Source organism: Somniosus microcephalus, chromosome 10, assembly GCF_052327205.1.
Source record: "Somniosus microcephalus isolate GS21.2 chromosome 10, FLI_Smic_1.0, whole genome shotgun sequence".
Lineage (NCBI taxonomy): Eukaryota > Metazoa > Chordata > Chondrichthyes > Squaliformes > Somniosidae > Somniosus > Somniosus microcephalus.
Genome location: NC_140996.1, coordinates 127,413,542 through 127,435,683, shown reverse-complemented (window position 1 = coordinate 127,435,683; position 22,142 = coordinate 127,413,542).

Sequence of the window (22,142 nt, the reverse complement as noted above, 5' to 3'; positions counted from 1 at the left end):
GGGAGCCACAAGGTCCAAGGGCCGTCCGCCGGCGGCTTATTGAACGACACTTCTAGGCCCCCTGTCAGGGAATGGCTTGTGGCAATGAACGCACCTGAATGCAGCCGCTCCGCAAGCCCTCAGCCGCTTAACGCAACAACCACTGGAAACATGACACCTGGACAAGCTGAATAAATAAAAAGCTTTATTTAACAAACTCAGGGCCCTTCCCACATGAAACAGAAAAACAGACAAGACCCCCAAAAAACAGTCACAAAAATATCTCACTCCCACAACCTGGGGAGGAATAACAAAACTTGCCCATCCAATTGGCCTTCATCCTCGGCCTTACCAAAATAAGCCCCCCCCACAACACAAACACCCCCATATAAAAAAAACCGTTGCCACCACACTCTACTGGGTGTGCCGAGAGGGCGAGTCCTTGTGCAGCCTTGTGCGGCCCCTGCCCGACCTGTTGCTCCGCCTCAACCTGGGCCCTGTGGGTGTTGCAAGGCTGGGGGAAGGCTCCTGAGGGGCAGAATGCATGACGGCAGATGCCCTTGGGGGTCGGCCTAGACGAGGACCGGCCCTGGAGGGGCCGGCTGCTGACTGCTGCAGCTGTGGCTGGGCAGCATCAGTCTCTGCAGCAGCTCGTCGCACCTTGGCTGGGGGAGTTGCAGTGGCGGCTGCAGCAATGGGGGCATGCTGGCTGATGCCAGGCGCTCGCTGGTCGCCAGAGACACTGGCACTCGGCCGGGCTGGCAGTGCAGCAAGCGCAGCAATCTGGTGGAGGCCAGACCGCTGTGCTGCAGCAGGGCGGCGGGTGCCCTGGCGATGCTTCCGCGACACAGCGAGTGTGGCAGAAGTGAGTGCCCGAACTGCCCTGGCCTGTGCCCGCATCAGATCAGTGAGTGTCTGCACGGCACCGCTCATGAACTCGCGACTCGCGTCCTGCGCTGCTGCGAGTTGCTGGACACCCCTGTCCTGTGCTGCCGCGAGTTGGTCGACACCCCTGGCCTGTGCTGCCGCGAGTTGTTCGACACCCCTGGCCTGTGCTGCCGCGAGTTGTTCGACACCCCTGGCCTGTGAGTCCCCGAAAGCGGCCACACTATGAGCCAGGGACTCAATGGCCTGAGGCAACTGTCCCACAACCCCCATGAACTCCTTGTGGCGGCGCTCAGAATCCGCGGACATTTCATCTAGGAGGCGCACCTCCTGGGCGAGGACTGTCTCCGGACTGGAGGCCGGACTCTCCCTCTGGGGAGAAGGCCGCCGTTCTGCCTGACCCTTCCCACGTGCCTGGACGCCACTGGGCCCAGGAACTAGCCTCCCCTGCAACACTTGCCCCCTCTGGGGAGAATGCCGCCGTTCTGCCCGACCCTTCCCACGTGCCTGGACGCCACTTGGCCCAGGAACTGGCCTCCCCTGCAACACTTGCCCCCTCTGGGGAGAAGGCCGCCGTTCTGCCCAACCCTTCCCACGTGCCTGGACGCCACTGGGCCCAGGAACTACACCCCCCTGCAGCACTTCCCCCTGGCTCTCCTCCAGGCAAGACGTCTCCCCTCCATTGCCATCCCCTGGCGCGGATGAGGCTTCGCCCGATGTGCCGCCTTCCTGTTGGTCCTCGTCGTCCTCCTCTTCCGAGGGACTGGCACTCTCAGCTTCAAGGACCTCCTCCTCACCAGCTGAAAGCAGGAAGGCACAAGAGTAGCTTTAGAGTGAGGACAGGGCGTCAGCAAGGGAGGCATGAGTGGTGGGATTCAGCGCATTGGTCGGACAGTGGCAAAGGATGTAGATCTGATGCGCTAGGTGAATGAGAGAGGTCCAAACGGTCATGTCCTTACCATTGGGTCGCAGCACAGGGTCGACATCTCCAATGGCAACAGGGCCAGTCACCCGGCCACGCATGAGTCGAGCCACTCTCTCCTCCAGCTCACTGAGCTCCTGGAACTGGGCACGGCCTCCCCCGGTGACATTCTGGCTCTTCAAATTCCGGGCCATCTTGGCCTGCAAGAGAAAGGACGGCCTCTAAGTACATTGTGGTGGCCTGTTGTTGTGTGCACTGCCTCCCATGGTCGAATAGCTTGGCCAGTGTGTTAAGTGCAGAAAGTGCTATTGAGGATCATGCCAGTGCCATAGCTGTGGGAGGAGGGCTGGCCATTAGGCCTTTGAGGTCCCTTTGCCCATAATGTGAGGTGCACATGCAAGGATGAGGAGGACACTGGAAAGGGTACTCACCTTGACCATCCGAGTGAGGTCGTTGTACTTCTTGCGGCATTGGTCACCAGTCCTGGGGACATCGCTGTTGACTGACACCCTATGGGCGATTTTCCTCCAGGCTCTCCTGTACTGCCTCCTGGGAGCCTTCTTGCCACTGTCCGGGCACAAGATCTCTTTGTATCTTTCCAACCCCCTAACCAGCACCCTCAAAGCATGCTGGGAGAAGCGCTGCGCTCGTTCACGGGCCTTCTGCATGGCTTCAGGCGCTATTTGGGTCCACCAGCAGTGTTCAGGCCTAGCTGCAGGGCTCCACTATCCAGGGCGTGGCTGCAGACCAAGTCGACCCTTCCCCCTTTAAGAGCTGGCCGGCGTCAGGGTGTCTGCTGTCAATCAAAACATGACCGCACCTGCGCTGCGCCCGGCCTCGGCGTTTTCAGTCCGCACCGCCGGCTTAGCGCCTAAAGATAGGAGTGCAACGCCAGTTTCAGCGCTCGCCCAAACTCTTGGCCAAATCTACTGAATTTCGGCGAACTGACTTGCACTTTCCGGCGGGCGCTAACTTTAACGACCGCCCGACTTTACCGCCCCAAAAGTGGCTATACTGAATTTCTAGGCCTCTATCTTTATAGTAGTCCCTGGCCTAGAAATTCGGTTGGTTGCACCAGCGATTAGCGCCTAAAGAGCCCGAGATTTGGGGCATTACCCAATTTTCGGATGTGCGCAGTGATCCCAGCGCATCCTGCCATATTGAGTAGCCTGTTAGCGCCGGCGCTAAGGCTTTGCGCCCGCTTGCGGGCGCAGCCAGATCATGACGTCATTTCATTGTGCAACGCCTTTTTGGCACCCCATACCGGAAATTCAGTGGCACCCCCCTCCGTTCCGCCTGGCGCTATTAGTGACAGTTGGATGGAACGTTACCAGGTCTTTCTCGGACTCGGGGGGCGCTCTTTAAAGGGGACAGCACTAGTATAAAAGCGGCAGCCATTTGGCCTGGCCATCCTGCTCGCTGCTGGAGAGAGTTGCAGACCTTCAGTTACAGAGAGTTGTTCTTATTGAGCCAGAGGAGCCATGGGACCTTCAGCCCTGTCCAGAACAGTTGGATCCAGAAAGCTGACTGCGTCTTACTCGTCGGCCAGAATAATGGGAGCTGCGTTGGAGGGGAACATCATCCTGGCTGAACAACTGGCAAGGGCACAGAGACAGAGGGAGAGAGGGCCGGGATTGGCCAGAAGGAGGAGGCCCCAATGGACGTTGCCAAATCCGACCATACGCTGCCAGGGTTTTCAGGCAGCAGGTCTCGTACCTTACCATGTCGGAGGAGCAGTGTCTGCGAAGGCTCAGATTTGGTAAGGATGCTGTGACTGAGCTGTGCCACCTGCTTGCTGGGGATCTGCAGCCACAGATACGGTGCAGGACCTCTCTGTCGGTGGCCGTGAAAGTCACTGTTGCGCTCAACTTTTATGCCAGTGGCTCGTTTCAGGCAGCAACTGGGGACATATCAAATATCTCTCAATTTGCAGTGCATTGCTGCATCTGGCAAGTGACAGCTGCCCTCTAAAGAAGGAGGCGCGAATTAATCACCTTCCCTGTGACCTTGGCGAAGCAGGGGGAGTGCGCGCAGGGCTTTGCGGATATTGCGGACTTCCCCATGGTGCAGGGGGCCATTGATTGCACACACGTGACTTTGCGGGCGCCGTTACAGAATCCGGAGGAGTTCCGTAACCGCAAGGGGTTCTGTAAAGTCCGCGCCTCAATAATACACGGATTTCGGGAGAACAGTATAACAGGTACTTTACTGAACAGGAGGCAACGTCAGACTGAAATACAGAAGCCTGCTAGGGCCTTTTATACAGGGGTGGTCACTGCCGGTACTGCAGTCTAAAACCAGTTATTCCCTTAAAGGTACATACACAACAATTCCTCCCCTTTTAGATAAACAGTACATAACATTCATTTAACAACTAAATAATAACTAATTACATTTACAATTTTCTCGGTACTATATACATCAACTGAAATAGTCATTTATAAGTTCAGTCTTTGAGGAGGCTTCCTGATCCGGACTGGATAGCGCCATTCTTGAGTATCCTGTTCTTGCGGTGGAGTCGATTCTGGCTCATTGTCATTGGTTGGTTCGTCAGCTTCCAATACCCCTGCTTCTGAGGTGGACGCAATCTGTACTTCGGGCTCATTACCAGGTGCACATGCTTGTGGTATAGGTTTGGCTTGTTCCTGTGACTCTAGAATCTGGTCAGCATGGCGTCTCACGATGCTCTCTCCAACGTCCACTGTGTACATTAGTGGTCCCTGCTGTGTGCATATCGTTCCAGGCCGCCATTTTTCTGTTCGGTAGTCACGGGCCAAGACTGGTTGCCCTATCTTGAAACTCCTGGTTGGCTTCTCATTTATGTGCTGGAACTGCTTATCCTCAACATCTCGTCTTATGTTTGGTTTGAGCAAATCCAAGCGACATCTTAGTCTTCGGTTGAAAAACAGTACGGCTGGAGTTTGGTTGGTTACTGCATGTGTCGCATTCCGGTAAGCAAACAAGAAATTATCCACCTTGTGTTGTAGTGGTATGTCGTCATTATACATTGCCTTTATGGCCTTTTTAAAGGTCTGAACAAACCTCTCAGCCAATCCATTTGTGGCTAGATGATGTGGGGCAGTTGTGTAATGTTTCACCCCATTATTCTTCAGGAACCTCCGGAAATCCTCAGACACAAACTGTGGCCCATTGTCGGAGCAAATCTGTTCTGGCAACCCATTCCTGGCGAAGATGGTCCTTAGGATTGCAATAGTTTTCCCCATGGTGGTGGAGGACATTTTAATGACCTCTGGCCATTTCGAATGGGCGTCCACAGCGATTAGAAACATTGAGTCCATAAATGGACCAGCAAAATCAATGTGTACCCGTTGCTATGGAGATGAGGGCCACTCCCATGGATGTAGCGGGGCCTGTGGTGGAGCGTTTTGAACCTTCTGGCATCCTGTGCATCTCTTGGTCATATCCTCGATTTCTTTATTGATTCCCAGCCACCACACAAACGCCCTGGCTAGGCTCTTCATTTTTACCCCTCCCAGATGACCCTCGTGAAGCTCATTGAGTACTCTATCTCTCAACTTGGGTGGAATTACCACTCGGGATCCACACATCAAGGTTCCCCGGCACACTGACAGCTGTTCCCTCCTTGGCGAGAATGCTGGCAACAGTGAGTCGCCATATGCTGGCCATCCCTTCACCGTCAAATCAAAGACCCGAGAGAGTGTCGGGTCATTTCGGGTTTCCTTCTCAATACTTGCGTTTGTAACAGGCAAACATTCGACTATGGTCGCATGGAATATCTCCACAGGGCCCACTGCCGGTTCTTCTTCCACCATAGGCAACGGTAGGCGTGACAGCCCATCAGCGTTTCCATGCTGTTTCGTACCTTTGTACTCTATGTTGTACTGATGTGCCCCTAGAAAAAGTGACCATCTTTGTAGCCATGGCACCGTCATCACCGGAACGCCCTTCTTTGGGTTAAAAATTGAGACCAGGAGCTGATGATCAGTCAGTAGGGTGAATTTCTGCCCGTGCAGATAGTGATTGAACTTCTTCACCCCCCACACCAGGCTGAGGGCCTCCCTGTCAATCTGGGCGTAGTTACGCTCGGCTGAGGTTAGCGAGCGCGATGCAAAGGCTATTGGCCTCTCTGAACCGTCACGGATATTGTGTGACAGCACCGCTCCAATGCCGTAAGGTGACGTATCACATGCCAACCGAATCGGTAGTGTTGGGTTGTAGTGGGCCAATACTTCTTTTGAAGTGATTAGGCATTTACTATACTGAAAGGCATGCTTACACTCATCACTCCATTTCCAGGTTACTCCAGTTTGAAGCAGGGCGTTCAGTGGGTGCAGAATTGTAGATAAATTCAGCAAGAACTTATGGTAGTAGTTCACCAACCCGAGGAACGACCTCAGTTGCGACACATTTTCCGGTGCTGGAGCCTTGACTACAGCCTCAATCTTGTCCGACGACTTATGCAACCCTTCCTCATCAATCATGTGGCCACAATACGAGATTTGTCTCCTGAAGAACTCGCATTTGGTGCCGTTGGCTTGTAGCCCATATTCCTGCAATCTCGTGAGCACCTGCTCCAGGTTGGCAAGGTGTTCATTGTCATTTTTGCCCGTAACCAGGATGTCGTCCAAATAACACTGGGTCCCCGGGATCCCTTGCAGGACTTGTTCCATTGCCCTCTGCCAAATAGCCGGGGCCGATGCTACCCCGAATACCAGTCAATTGTACTGGTAAAGGCCTTTATGAGTGTTTATCGTGAGGTATTTCCTAGATGCTTCTTCTACCTCCATTTGTAGATACGCTTGAGCCAGATCAATCTTTGTAAAACGTTTCCCTCCAGATAGTGAGGCGAAAATGTCTTCTATCTGCGGAAGTGGATACTGTACTGTGTGCAGGACTGGGTTCACAGTCACCTTGAAGTCCCCACAGATGCGAACCTTCCTTGGCTCCCCAGGCGTGCTGCTCAATGCTTTCTTCATTACAGGAACGATGGGTGTGGCCCACCCACTCCAGTCCACCTTGGACAGCACACCCGAACGCTCCAGGCTCTCCAGTTCAGCTTCAACGGCTGGGCGGATCGCGTATGGCACCGGTCTGGCCTTGAAAAATTTTGGGGTTGCGTTATCCTCAATCTTTATGGTTGCCTTTACTCCTTTTAGAGTCCCAAGTCCTTGTTGGAACATCTCTTCCGCGTCAGATAGAATTTGTGACAGACATCCAGGTGCGACGTCATCATCCTTTTTGTCAGTCACAGTTAGCGCCAGAATGGAATGCCAATCCAATTGTATTTTTCAGATCCATTCACGTCCCAATAATGGTGGTCCACCATCTCGTAGTATATACATATATAGTTTCTGTGTTTCCTTGCCGTTGTATTTAACTGGCACCTTTATTTTTCCTCTGGGGTAGACCTTTTGCCCCGTGTATGTCTTCAATACAATGGACGTGTCCTTTAAGGGTATGTGTGAGAATAGCCGCTCATAGTCTCGTGTATTCATGACAGTTAGGGCTGATCCTGTGTCCAATTCCATCTTTACTGGGGACCCTGCTATCATGAGGGTGACCCAAATGGTTCGGTGATCTTCCTTTGCGATCACGTTGTGTAACTTTAGACAACTTAGTCTCCTGCTCCCGGAGTCCTTATCACTCTCCTGATCTTCCGAACTACTGTCTGTCAGTTTCTTTACTTTCCTGTACTGTTCCTTAGTAGTTCTTGTCGTGTTGGTTTTCTTTCCCGACCTGCAGACTCTTGCTATATGTCCCATTTTTCCGCATTGCCTGCATACTTTATCTTTAAACCAGCAGTCCTTCTGCCCATGGGTTGTTCTGCCGCAGCGACAGCACTTTTCTGCTCCATACGCCATTTCGTTAGCGCTGTATTCTTGTGGTTTCTGTTGTATTTCTGCAGCTCCCCGTGCTGCTGCTTCGTAGGATACTGCCACACTGAAAGCCTGTTCTAGCGTGGCTCCATTTTTGAAAGTAGTCGTTTCTGGGTTCCTTCACTCTGGAGCCCGCAGACAAACTTATCCCGTAAGGTGTCTGCCAGTCCTGCTCCGAACTGGCAGTGCTTCGATATCTTGCGTAGTTCCGTAAGATAGTCAGCATTGCTCTCATCTTTGTGCTGGTTTCTTTTATGGAACTTGAATCTTTCTGCTATCAGCAGTGGTGTAGGGCTTAGGTGTTCCTGTAAGATATGAACAATCTCCTCAAAACTTTTCTCCATTGGTTTAGCTGGGGTAATTAAATTCCGCAATAGGCCGTACGTACTCGCGTCCATCAGATTTAATAATACCGACGCCCTCTTTCCATCGGCCACCTCATTTGCCTTGCAGTACACTTCAATTCTTTCCACATACGTGGTCCAGTCTTCTACCTCATTGTCGAAAGCAGTGATACTGCCACTTTTCGGCATCTTGGGTGATTTAAAATGGCACTTCCCGCGCTTTTGCTTCTTCCCCAATGGAATAAAATGGCGCCTTCCGCGCTTTTGCTTATTCCCCTTGCTGCCACGCTGCTCCTAGCGTTCTATAGGGTAATGGCGGTGACCCGCAGCTTCGGCTCGTCTCGCTTTCCTTCCCCCCGTTTATTTTCTCTCCGCTGCCCTGTTCTTGAGCACCGACCGCGCCCTGTGCGCTCCACCCTCTCTCTTGTTTTCTTTTCCCGGCGAAGCTGCGCGGCCCATTTTGTAGAGCCGCTCGATCGAGCTTGAGCCTGCCGCAGTCCGGAAGGGTCAGCGCGCTACCTGCTACCAGCACGATTTGCTGGAACACCTTAACTGGGGAGCCAAGCACAGCTCTCCACAGTCTCTCCCGCAATTCTCCGAACACCGATGAATTCTTTGGGCGGTTGCCCTCGGTCGATGCCCGTTGCTCAGACTACGACCTCCAAGAACCCTCCTCTCAGGGCGAGATCCCCGTGAGATGATGCCACACTGCAGGTGAGTTCGAACTTACTCATCGCCACTGTAGAGTCTGCGCCTCAATAATACATGGACTTCGGTAGAACAGTTTAACAGGTACTTTACTGAACAGGAGGCAACGTCAGACTGAAATACAGAAGCCTGCTAGGGCCTTTTATACAGGGGTGGTCACTGCCGGTACTGCAGTCTAAAACCAGTTATTCCCTTAAAGGTACATACACAACAGTTTCCACTCCCTTAATGTGCAGCTGGTCTGTGATCACCGGCAGATGATCATGGCGGTGAACGCACAATTCCCTGGCAGCAGCCATGACGCGTTCATCCTGCGGCAGACTTCATTGGCTGACCTTTTTGAGGCCCCGGCTCACCCACGAGGCTGGCTTCTGGGCGACAAGGGCTATCTTCTCTGCCCGTGGCTCATGACCCCGCTCCGTTTGCTCAGCACCCCGGCAGAAGAGCATTACAACAACAGCCATCAGGCCACCAGGAACATGGTGGAGCAGACAATTGGTGTGCTGAAGCAGCGTTTCCGTTGTCTAGACCATTTGGGGGCGCCCTACATTACTCGCCGGAGCATGTGGCATGCATCGTTGTCTGCTGCATGCTCCACAACCTGGCCATTCGACGCACCCAGCCAATGCCAGCCGACACTCAAGGTCCAGCAGAGCAGGCAGACGAGGAGGAAGAGGAGGAGGAGGAGCATTCGGGCGAGGAGGATCAGGAGGAGGAGGAGGAGGAGGAGGATGGGAGGGCTCCAGAAACTGGAAGGGCCATTCGTCAGAGGCTCATAAGGACTCGGTTCTAGGCCCCTCGGACGGAATGGTGGCTGTGATTCGAACAGCGCCCTCCGGCTCGCAGTAAGCCTATGAAGGCCTCGATGATTGTAAATAGTGTACAGCTCGATTGTAAATAAAAAGTTTTCTTTATTTTCAAACAAGTGCTTCCTTCCAACATGACAACGTAATGGTAACAGAAATCATATCTAACAAACTAACAGATAACTGTCTGGCAACCCGGCGAAACTAACCAAAGCATAACAAACAAACACAGCAGGTGTGGACGGCCTTAAATCCGGAAAAAGACATGTCTTAGCACCTCCCTCTACTGGTGACCCCTTGATGGAGACTGTAGTGCATGTGCCTTTAAGAGCCCCATGTGTACTGTAATGCCGGTAATGGCCACTCGGGCTATATAAGCCTGTATATTGTGTTGTATCCGTTAGTTCCCCTCCAGACTTCGTTTAGTAAACACCGATCAAACCAACTCCTGTCTTCAGTGTCTCTATCAACACACAGACACAACAGTGGCGACGAAGTGGAAACGGACTTACCTGCAATTCGGCAGCACCTCAAGGACATCGATTCCTCTGGCGTCCAGAAGAATCAAGAAAGTGAAAGAAGCTGTGGTTTCACCAGCTGGCCAAGCTGGTGGCAGGTACTGCGCTAATCCTTCCTGGGCGTCAGGCTGGGGCTCCAGCGGCTGGCTCTATAGCTGGACCAAGCAGCGAAAGCGGAGGCAGGCAGTAACAGACGGGGAGGGAACACTCGGGAGACGGCCGGCGCCGCAAGCAGGTCGGCGTTCAGACCTAGAGAGAAAGTCCAGTGGGAACGAGTCTCCAACTGTAAATAAATAAATAAAATAAGAACGGAAACCGCGGGAAACAGCGTTGTCATAGGCAGCAGCGGCGGGAAAGCGCGGGAAGCGCCATATCTTTTCTGCAGAAAAGAAAGAAAAGCGCGGGAAGCGCCATATCTTTTCTAAGATGCCTAAGTCTGGCAATATTGATGCTTTTGATAACGAGATAGAGGATTGGACCACATATGTAGAAAGAGTGGAGGTATATTGCACTGCAAATGGAATAGAAGATGAAAAAAAAGCTTCAGTACTGCTAAATCTAATGGGCGCAAAGACATACAGGCTGTTACGAAATTTAATCACTCAAGCCAAACCAAAGGACAAGAATTTTAAAGAAATTGTTGATACCCTGCAGGAACACTTAAACCCAACACCGCTGCTGATAGCGGAACGATTCAAATTCTTCAAGAGAAATCAACACAAGAATGAAAGTAATGCTGATTACCTCACCGAATTAAGAAAGCTATCAAAACACTGCCAATTCGGGACAGGACTAGCAGATTATCTTCGAGACAAATTCGTCTGCGGTCTCTTAAGTGAAGGAACACAGAAAAGGCTGCTTTCTGAAAAAGATTTAACACTGGACAAGGCTTTCAGTATGGCTGTATCATACGAAGCAGCCGCAAGAGGAGCTGCAGAGATACAACAAAAGACACAGGACTTCAGCACCCATGAAATGACACAGGGTTTCGAGAGATGTTATCGCTGCGGCAGATCCACCCATGACCAGAGGGACTGCTGGTTCAAGGACAAAGCATGCAGACAATGCGGGAAGATTGGACACATTGCACGGGTATGCCGATCTGGACAAAATAAATCCACAAACACGAAAAAAAAAATCAATAAAAAAAAGTACAGAAAGGTACAAATGATGACGGACAGTAGCTCCGAAGAGCAGAAGAGCGATAGCGACTCCGAAAACAAGAGACTAAGCTGTCTCAAATTACATAATGTACTTGCCAAAGATGATTACCAGACCATTTGGGTTACCCTCACGATAGCAGGGTCCCCAGTTAAAATGGAGCTAGATACAGGATCAGCTCTGACCGTCATAAATCGACGGGATTACGAGAGGCTATTTCCGCATATACCTTTAAAAGACACATCCATTATCTTGAAAACATATACGGGGCAGAAAGTATACCCCAAAGGAAAAATAAGGGTGCCTGTTGAATACAACGGCAAGGAAATACAAAAGTTGTATTTATACATTCTACAAGATGGTGGCCCACCGCTGTTGGGACGTGAATGGATCAGGAAAATACATTTAGACTGGCACTCCATTCAGGCACTGACGGTGACCAGTAAGAAAAAAAACGATGATGACGTCATACCTGAACGATTAAAAGACATCTTGGCCAACGCCAAAGAAGTGTTTCAAGAGAAACTAAGAACCTTGAAAGGCATCACCGCCTCAATAAAAGTGGAAGATGTGGCAATTCCCAAGTTTTTTAAGGCAAGGCCGGTGCCATACGCAATTCGTCCAGCAGTCGAGGCAGAGCTGGAGAATTTGGAAAAGGCAGGCGTATTATCCAAGATAGATTGGAGCGAGTGGGCAACACCCATTGTCCCGGTCATGAAGAAAACGTTGAATAAAGATAAATCTGAAGAACAGAGAAAAATTCACATCTGTGGAGACTTCAAGGTGACGGTAAACCCGGTCCTTCACACGGTACAGTATCCTCTTCCGAGGATAGAAGATATTTTCGCCTAACTATCCGGAGGGAAACGTTTCACCAAAATTGACTTGGCACAGGCATATCTACAGATGGAGGTTGAAGAGGCCTCTAAAAAATACCTCACGATAAATACACACAAAGGTCTGTACCAGTACAATCGACTGGTTTTTGGAGTAGCATCCGCTCCAGCTATCTGGCAAAGAGCTATGGAGCAAGTCCTCCAAGAGATTCCGGGGACTCAATGCTACCTAGACGACATCCTTGTAACAGGAGAAAACGACAACGAGCAACTTGACAATTTGGAGCAGGTGCTCACTAGGCTGAGAGAACGGGGCCTATGAGCAAATCGCCCCAAGTGCGAATTTTTCCAAAATCAAATATCATATTGTGGCCACATAATTAATAAGGAAGGGTTGCATAAGTCACCTGAAAAAATTGAAGCGGTTATAAAAGCCCCAGCACCTGAACATGTTTCACAATTAAGGTCGTTCCTGGGATTAATAAATTACTATCATAAATTTTTACCAAACTTATCAACTCTCCTACACCCTCTTAATGAACTGCTACAAACAGGAGTAATTTGGAAATGGAGCGAAGACTGTAAATGTGCCTTCCATAAATGCAAAGACTTAATCACGTCCAAAGAAGTTTTGGCTCATTACAACCCATCACTGCCAATCAGACTGGCGTGCGATGCATCCCCTTATGGCATAGGAACAGTATTATCGCATAAATTCCCTGATGGCTCGGAACGACCGATAGCTTTTGCGTCACGCTCATTGAACTCAGCTGAGCGTAACTATGCCCAAATCGACAGGGAAGCACTCAGCCTGGTATGGGGAGTGAAGAAATTCAACACGGACAAAAATTTACCTTGTTGACTGACCATCAACCCCTCATCTCCATATTCAACCCTAAAAAGGGTGTTCCCATTATGACAGCGCAAAGGCTACAGAGGTGGTCCCTTTTTCTAGGGGCACACCAATACAACATAGAATACAAAGGATCAAAACAGCATGGGAATGCTGATGGTTTATCGTGCCTACCGTTGCCAACGATAGAAAAGGCACCTACAGTGGACCCAGTGGAGATGTTCCACTCAACCATAGTGGAATGTCTACCAGTAACAAATTCTGCCATTGAAAAGGAAACAAGAAATGACCCGACTCTCTCACGAGCCTACGACTTAACGGTGAAAGGATGGCCAGCACATGGCGAACCACTGCTGCCAGCATTCTCGCAAAGAAGAGAACAGCTGTCAGTATGCCGAGGAACCTTGATGTGTGGATCCAGAGTGGTGATTCCACCCAAACTCCAGGATAAAGTGCAAAAGGAGCTTCACGAGGGGCATCTGGGTGGAGTGAAAATGAAGAACCTAGCCAGAGCGTTTGTATGGTGGCCAGGTATCGATGGAGACATAGAAGAAATGACCAAGAGCTGCCTAGGATGCCAGAAGGTCCAAAACACTCCACCCCAAGCTTCTCTACATCCATGGGAGTGGCCCTCATCTCCTTGGCAAAGGATACACATCGACTTTGCTGGTCCATTTATGGACTCAATGTTCTTAATCGCGGTTGATGCACACTCCAAGTGGCCGGAGGTAATAAAGATGTCCTCCACCACCACAGAAAAAACCATCACAGTACTAAGGACCATATTTGCCAGGAATGGGCTGCCTGAACAGATCTGTTCTGATAATGGACCACAATTTGTGTCCGAAGAATTCAGGAAGTTCTTAAAAAACAATGGGGTTAAGCACTACACGTCCGCCCCATACCATCCCGCCACCAATGGATTGGCTGAAAGGTTTGTCCAGACCGTCAAGAAGGCCATAAAGGCCATGGGTAATGAAGACATAAAACTTCAGCACAAGGTGGATAACTTCTTGTTCGCATACAGGAATGCAACACATATGGTTACAAACCAAACTCCCGCCATGATGTTCTTCAATAGAAGCCTAAGATGCCGGCTGGATTTGATCAAGCCCAACATCAGAAGGGACATGGAGAACCGGTAATTTCAAGGCATGAATGAAAGGCCAACTAGAACCTTCCAGATAGGTCAACAAGTTTTGGCCCGGGACTATCGTACTGAGAAATGGCAGCCTGGAACTATCTGCACACGACTCGGACCGCTGATGTATACCATTGACATCGGAGAAAGCATAATAAGGCGCCATGCTGACCAAATCATAGAGTCATCCGAAAAGGGACAACCTACACCACAACTCTATACGCCTAACGATGAAGTAGAGATACCCATATCTACCTCCGATCCGGTGATACTGGAACCTGATGAACCCGACACTGGCATTCAAGCCGAATCAGCCTTGCCAAAAGAACCTACTACACCACCAGAAACTACTACACCACCGAGGCATTATCCGGACCGAGTCAGGAAGCCTCCAGAGAGACTGACTTATAATTAATTAACTGCAGCAATGTGTATATTATTTTGCTTATAACATGTAATTAATAATTACTTAAAATATGATGTACTGGTTAGCTAAAAGGGGAGGAATTGTAGTGTATGTGCCTTTAAGAGCCCCATGTGTACTGTAATGCCGGTAATGGCCACTTGGGCTATATAAGCCTGTATATTGTGTTGTATCCGTTAGTTCCCCTCCAGACTTCGTTTAGTAAACACCTATCAAACCAACTCCTGTCTTCAGTATCTCTATCAACACACAGACACAACAGAGACCGACTCCTCTTACGAGGTCGGCCCCTTCTCTCCCTGCATCTCCTCCGTAATTGGACCCCAGTGGCTGCGTCAAGGCTGGGGGACGCCTGCTGAGTGTCTGGAAGCGCTGAAGCCCCTGAGGGATTGCCTGGATGACCTCTGGGCTTGGAGGGCCCGCAAGCAGGCTGCTCCAACTGGGCATGTCTGCCAGCAGTCTGCGCGCAGGTGGTGGCAGCTGCACTGCTGACATGCCAGCGGTGGCATCAGGACTGCTCATATGCAGAGAGAGGACACCTGCACCTTGGTCAGCCGACACACTAGCACTCTGATGGGGCCGCACCGGATCATCCACCACAATCGACTGCTCCACAGATTCATGGCCTGCTGTGGTGCTGCAAGGGCCTGGGGTGATCCTGCCTGATGCAGCTAGGGTGGCAGCAGAGAGTGTTCGCGTGGCCTCAGTTTGCATGTGGACGAGGCCAGCAAGTGACTACATGGCAGCAGTGAGGACCTGCGTGGCAGGTGCCAGTGCTTCGGAAAAGCCATGGACAGTCCTTTCCACTGCTTCGGACAAGGCCGGAACAGTCCTTTCCACTGCTTCGGACAAGCCCTGGACAGACCTTTCCACTGCCTCGGGCAAGGCCTGGACAGACCTTTCCACTGCCTCGGACAAGCCCTGGACAGACCTTTCCACTGCCTCGGACAAGCCCTGGACAGACCTTTCCATTGCTGGGCTGAAGCCCTGGACAAACCTTTCCACTGCTGCCCCAAAGTCCAGCACACTCTTTGCCAGTGTGTTGATCGACTCAGGCATCCTCCCCACTGCAGCCATAAGCTCAGTGTGCCTAAGCCGGGCCTGGGCGCTCATTTTGGCAAGGTTACGCACCTCCTCTGCACTGTGTGCAGCAGTCATGGTGGCCTGCCTCGCCCTCCGGGGAGACGGCCCCCGAGCGTCCCTACCCCCCGCGCGTTGCTGCAGGCCGCTGGTTCCTGCAACTGGCTCCTCATCAGAGCACCCCCCCTCCCCTCAAGGGAACTACTATACCCAGTCTCCACATGCGGTGGCTCCCCTGAGGCTGGCACGGATGGTCCGGCTTCCTCCTGGTCGTCGCCTCCGGAGGCACTGGCACTGGCAGCTTGAGGGGCCGGCTCCCGAGCTGGTGATGCAGCATCTGAAAGCAGGGAGGTTGAAGAGTGGCTTTAGCAAAAGGACAGTTTGGCAGCAAGGGATGCAACAGTGCGGCAATGCTATGACATGGGTCCACATTGAGAAAGCATGCTGGCGGGGGAAACAACTGGAAGGTGACAGTTGTAATAGTTGAGAACCTTACCATCACTGTGGACAATGGGGCCGGCAACTGCAGTGGTGACAGTACCACTCAGACGTCCTCCCACAATCTGGTGGACTCTCTCCTCGAGATCCGTCAGAGGCTCCAGTTGAGGACGGCCTTCTCCGGTACGAAGCTGTTCCTTGCGGTTTCTCGCCAGCTTGGCCTGCAGGGCAAAGGACGGGAAGTGATGTTACATGATGCCCTGAGTTGTGATCTCATGCCCCCCATGGTGGAACAGCCCTTACATGATGCCCTGAGTTATCATCTCATGCCCCCCATGGTGGAACAGCCCTTACATGATGCCCTGAGTTATCATCTCATGCCCCCCATGGTGGAACAGCCCTTACATGATGCCCTGAGTCAAATGTGCATGTGTGTGACCAGAAAGGGCCATGGGTGCTTGCTGACAGATGGCCAGTGGGGCATAGCCCACCCTGTAGCCATAAAGCCAGGTGCTAATGGAGGGATGCATAAGTTTACATTAACTCCACTCACCCTCACGACCCGAGTGAGGTCGTTGAATTTCTTCCTGCACTGCACAGGGCTCCTGGTCGCCATGCTGCTGGAGTTGACCCTCTGAGAAACATCCCTCCAAGCTCGTCGGTAGTCCTTATGATTAGGCCTCCTGCCATTGTCGGGGTAGAGGACATCTCGCCGGCGCTCCACTGCAGCCACCAATTCCTCCAGAGACTCATTGGTGAAGTGCTCTGCTCTCTGCCTCACCCTCTCCATATGCTCCAAGTTTTTTGCGCCAGAGAAGGGCCTGCGCCGATTTGCAGGCCTACAAGGTGCAGACTGTGGATGCTGGAGCTGCCTGACCCACCCCTTTAAGAGCTGGCCGGCACCTGGAAGTCTCGTGGTCATGGGTAATTGAGGGCACCTGCACTGCGGCTGGATGCCCCGGTATTGGGTTGCGCCGGCATGTTAGCGCCTTAGGTGCCCCGTGTAACACCTGAACTCGTGCCTCAATCACCTTTGGGGCGCTGCAACCCAATATCGCACGAGGTGTCGATAAGTTGCGTCTGGCTATAAAATTTGCGCTCCGCCAATTCTAACGCCCCAAGCGGGGCTATACCCAATTTCTAGGCCCCTATCTTTTCCGGCAATCTTTAAAATCCATTTGCTTCTGAGCACGCCGGTGCTTAATCTGTGATGAGTCATCCTCGGATCCATGCGTATTGGATTAATGGCCCTAAGTCTGTGACATCTTTCGGTCTTTGTGTTGGGAAAAAAACTGGCTCCCTTTTGGCTGGCTGAAGCCAATGGGTTCATTGTTCTGCTTCTCTTCAGAGATGGAGGTGAGAAGTGCTTTGCATATTAGAGCGTTTTTTCTAATCAAGTCCAAAGGCCCCCTTCCTTTTTCCAGGACTGTCGGGCGAACCCATACATACTGGATGACTGACAGTCCCTTTGTCACAGCCAACTGCCATGCGTTCTCTGGAGTTTTAACAAAACCAGTCTTTCACGTATCTGCACAGGGCGATCCTATAACAGGAAAAATACACTCAGAAAAATCCCATAAAGTCCACAAAATTTTCCCGACTGAGTCCATTCTTCAGAGACTTTGCGATCTCTTCAGCATGCCTGATAGGAGACTCCCAAAACAAGCATTTTACTCAGAGCAAGAGAGCTCCAGGTGGGCAGAGGAAACACTTCAAGGACACCCTCAAAGCCTCCTTGAAAAAGTGCAACATCCCCACCGACACCTGGGAATCCCTGGCCCAAGACCGCACAAAGTGATGGAGAAGCATCTGGGAAGGCACCGAACACCTCGAGTCTTTTCGTTGGGAGCAAGCAGAAGCCAAGCGCAAACAGCAGAAGGAGTGCGCGTCAACCCAAGTACCCCACCCACCCACCCCTTCAACCACTGTCTGCCCCACCTGTGACAGAGACTGTAGGTCCCGCATTGGACTCATCAGTCACCTGAGAACTTATTTTTAGTGTGGAAGCAAGTCATCCTCATTTCCAAGGGACTGCCTAAGAAGAAAAAGTGTCAGCATGCAGCCCAAGGTGAATGCGTCATACAGCTGCATTAGCTGACTAGATATAATGGAACATCTAGGCAATAGTAATCACAACATAAGAATTTTTAAGATAAAGATTGATAAGGACATAAGTAAGACAAAGACCAAAGTAATAAATTGGAAAAAGCTGATTTTAAGGGGATGAAAATTGAACTAGGGATAAGCTGGAAAAAGTGACTGATAAAGGAAATAGAACATTTAAAACAATAATCAATAGAGTCCAGGCAAACTATGTCCCACTAAAAAGCAAAACCAAATTCTTCTTCTTCTTGGGAAAAAAAGAGAGAAATACAAATGAGTCAGTAATGACACATCATGACACACCATGGATGAATAAACAAATAAGGGCAAAGTTAAAACTAAAGAAAAAGGCATCACTAAATACACAGACAACAAAAGGAGAGGATGACAAAAAGGAATTCAAAAAGGTTAGGAAAGAAGTCAAAAAAACAATTAGGAAGGCAAAGAGAATTATCAAAATAAGATCAAAGTATTTGAGATATACATGAGTATTTACCAGGGAGATAAAACAGGTGGACATGATATCAGATGATGAGGTTAGTAATGAGATAAGCGTATTTAAAATAAAAAAGGGGTTATATTAAATAAATTAATCAAACTCAAAGAGGATAAAAGCCCTGGTCCGGTTGGATTGCATCCACGCATTTTAAAAGAATCTAGGGAAGAGATAGCAGGGGCATTACTATGCATATTTAATAGTTCATTAGAAAAAGGTGTAGTACCAGAGGACTGGTGGATAACTAACGTAATACCAATATTTCAGAAGGGGGATAGAACATGTCCAAGGAATTATAGACCAGTAAGCTTAACATCGGTGGTAGGAAAAATAATGGAGTCCCTACTAAAGGAGAAAATAGAAGAACAAATAGAAACCAAAAATATAGTAATGAATAGTCAACATGGATTTCAAAAGGGAAAGACTTGCTTGATCAACCTTACTGAAATTTCTGCTCATCCAGTACTGGATGTCAAACAATCAGTGTGACAATTTAGAGACAGTGGAGGGGTCGAGAGAAGTTTGGGAAGAGATAGCAGAGGCATTATTAAATATATATATTTTAAAAAATTAGAAAAGGGAATAGTGCCAGAGGACTGGCGGATAGCTAATGCAATTCCTATATTTAAAAAGGGAGAGAGACCAAGTCCAGGGAATTATAGACCAATTAGCTTAACATCGGTGGTAGGAAAGATAATGGAATCCTTACTCAAAGATGTAATAGAAAAATATCTAGAAACTGAAAATATAATATAGAATCATCATCACGGATTTCAAAAGGGTAGGTCATGCTTGATCAACCTTATTGAATTCTTTAAAGAAGTAACATAAAGGGTAGACAAGGGTAATGTAGTAGACGTAATATATTTGGATTTTCAAAAGGCCTTTGACACGGTACTGCATGGTAAACACATGACTAAGGTCAGAGCATGCGGAGTCATGGGACAAGTAGCAGAATGGATAGAAAGCTGGCCACGAAACAGAAACACAGAGTAGGGGGGAAATACAGTCACTCAGACTGGCAAAAGCTGGAAAGTGTTCCACAAGGATCAGTGCTGGGACCATTGTTGTTCACCGTTTACATAAACAATTTGGACTTGGGAATTGGAAGTATAGTTTCAAAATTTGTGGACAGCACCAAATTGGAAGGTGTAGTTAATACAGAGGAGGACTGCAACAAAATGCAGGAGGAGCCTCAGCCTTTGCCATTGTCTAACAGGTATGAGGTACTTGCTACCTGTGTGGATGAGGGAAAAGCCTACACAATGGATGAGGAAGCTCACCATGGCACCATGGTGCAGGAGGCCATCAAAGTGGGGGCAGTGAAATGGAATGCAGTTGTGGTAGGGGACAGTATAGTTAGGGGAATAGATACTGTTCTCTGTAGCTGTGACTGAAAGTTCCGAAGGTTGTGTTGCCAGCCCAGGGTAAAAGACATCTTCTTGCGGCTGGAGGAGAACTTGGAACGGGAGGGGGAGGATCCAGTTGTCATGGTCCATGTAGGAACCAACGACATAGGTAGAACAAGGAATGAGGTTCTGCTGAGGGAGTTTGAGGAGCTAGGATCCAAATTAAAAAGCAGAACCTCAAAGGTAATAACCTCTAGAATGTTACTTGAGCCACGCGCAAATTGGCATAGGGACAAACAGATTAGAGGTTTAAATGCATGGCTCAAAGAGTGGTGTGGGAGGAAGGGATTTCAGTTCATGGGGCACTAGCACCAGTACTGGGGGAAGAGGGAGTTGTTCCATTGGGATGGGCTCCACTTACACTGGGCTGGGACCAGTGTCCTGGTAAGTCGAATAACTAGGGCAGTAGACAGGGCTTTAAACTAATGAAGGGCGGGGGGGTAGAAGGATTCAGGAAAGAGTACATTTAAAAGCAGCGAGACAAATGTCAAGGCTCTAGAGCAAAGTTTTGGGTAAAAATAAGCAGAGTAGGTCAGGAAGGGACAGAGGGAGTAACAAAGGTTATAAGGCATCAGTGACTAAGGTGACATCAGGGAAAAATATAAATAAGTCAAAACTAAAGGCACAAAGCATTCACAACAAAATAGCTGTATTAATAGCACAGATCGAAATTAATAGGTTTGATCTGATAGCCATTATGGAGACGTGGTTGCAATGTGGCCTAAGTTGGGAACTAAATATTCCAGCATACTTAACTTTTAGAAGAGATAGGAAAATGGAAAAGGAGTTGGGGTAGCACTAATAATAAAAGATGGGATAAAGACAGTAGCGAGAAAGGGTCTTAGCTCCAAAAATCAAGAAGTAGAATCAGTTTGGGTGGAGCTAAGAAACAGCAAGTGGCAGAAAACATTGGTGGGAGTTGTTTATTCGCCCTCAAACAGCTGTTGTAATGTAGGGCAGAGTATAAATCAGGAAATTAAAGGTGCATGTAACAAGGGTAATACAATAATCATGGGGGACTTTAATCTACATATAGACTGGGCAAACCAAATTTGTAGTAATAGTGTGGAGGACGAATTCATGGAATGTATGCAAGATAGTTTTCAAGATCAGTATGTTGAGGAACCATCTAGGGAACAGGCTATTTTAGATCTAGTACTGTGCAACGAGAAAGGGTTAATTAATAACCTTGTAGTAAAGGGGCCTTTAGGGAAGAGTGACCATAATATGATAGAATTTTTTACTGAGTTTGAAAGTGATTTAGTTCAATCTGAAACTAAAGTCTTAAATCTAAACAAAGCAACTACGTAGGTATGAGGGGCGAGTTGGCTAAGGCAGATTGGGAAACTACATTAAAAGGTATGATGGTAGAGAAGCAATGGCTAGCATTTAAAGAACTAATACATAATTTACAACAAATATACATTCAAATAAGGCACAAAAACCCCACAGCAAAAGTGGTCCAATCGTGGCTAACAAGAGAAGTTAAAGATAGTATTAGATCAAAGGAAGAGGCTTATAATGTTGCCAAAAAGAGTAGTATGCCTGAGGATTGGGAAGATTTTAGAATTCAGCAAAGGAGGACCAAGAAATTGATAAAGAAAGGGAAAACTGAATATAATAGTAAACTAGCGAGAGACATAAAAACAGAATGTAAAAGCTTCTATAGGTATGTAAAAAGCAAGAGATTAGTGAAAGTAAATGTGGGTCCCTTACAGGCTGAGACAGGAGAAATTATAATGGGGAATAAAGAAATGTCAGAAAATTTAAACAAATACTTTGTCTTCATGGAAGAAGACTCAAAAAAGTTCCCGGAAATAGTGGAGAACCAAGGCCTAGAAATTCAGTTGGCACCGCGCCAGGGCTTTAGCGCCGGAAAGTTAGCGCCGGCGCTAAGTCCCCCTGCGCGCGCCAAAAATTCAGTAGCGCCGCGCCCAAACGGCTGCCGGCGCTACTGAAGGGTGTTTGCGCCTGAAAATGGGCGCTACCTGCCGCATTGCGGCGCTATTCCGGCGCTGCGGCGCCCGATGCGGTGCGGCAGGCTCGGGAAGTGCAGGCCCCCTCCTTCAGTTAAGGAGGAGCTGCCTGCACCCGCCCACTGGCCGGTAAAATCTTCACAAAAATGAGCCCGGCACCTCGGGGAAGTGCCGGGCTCGCAGCCCAGAAGCATCTGTTCCGCGG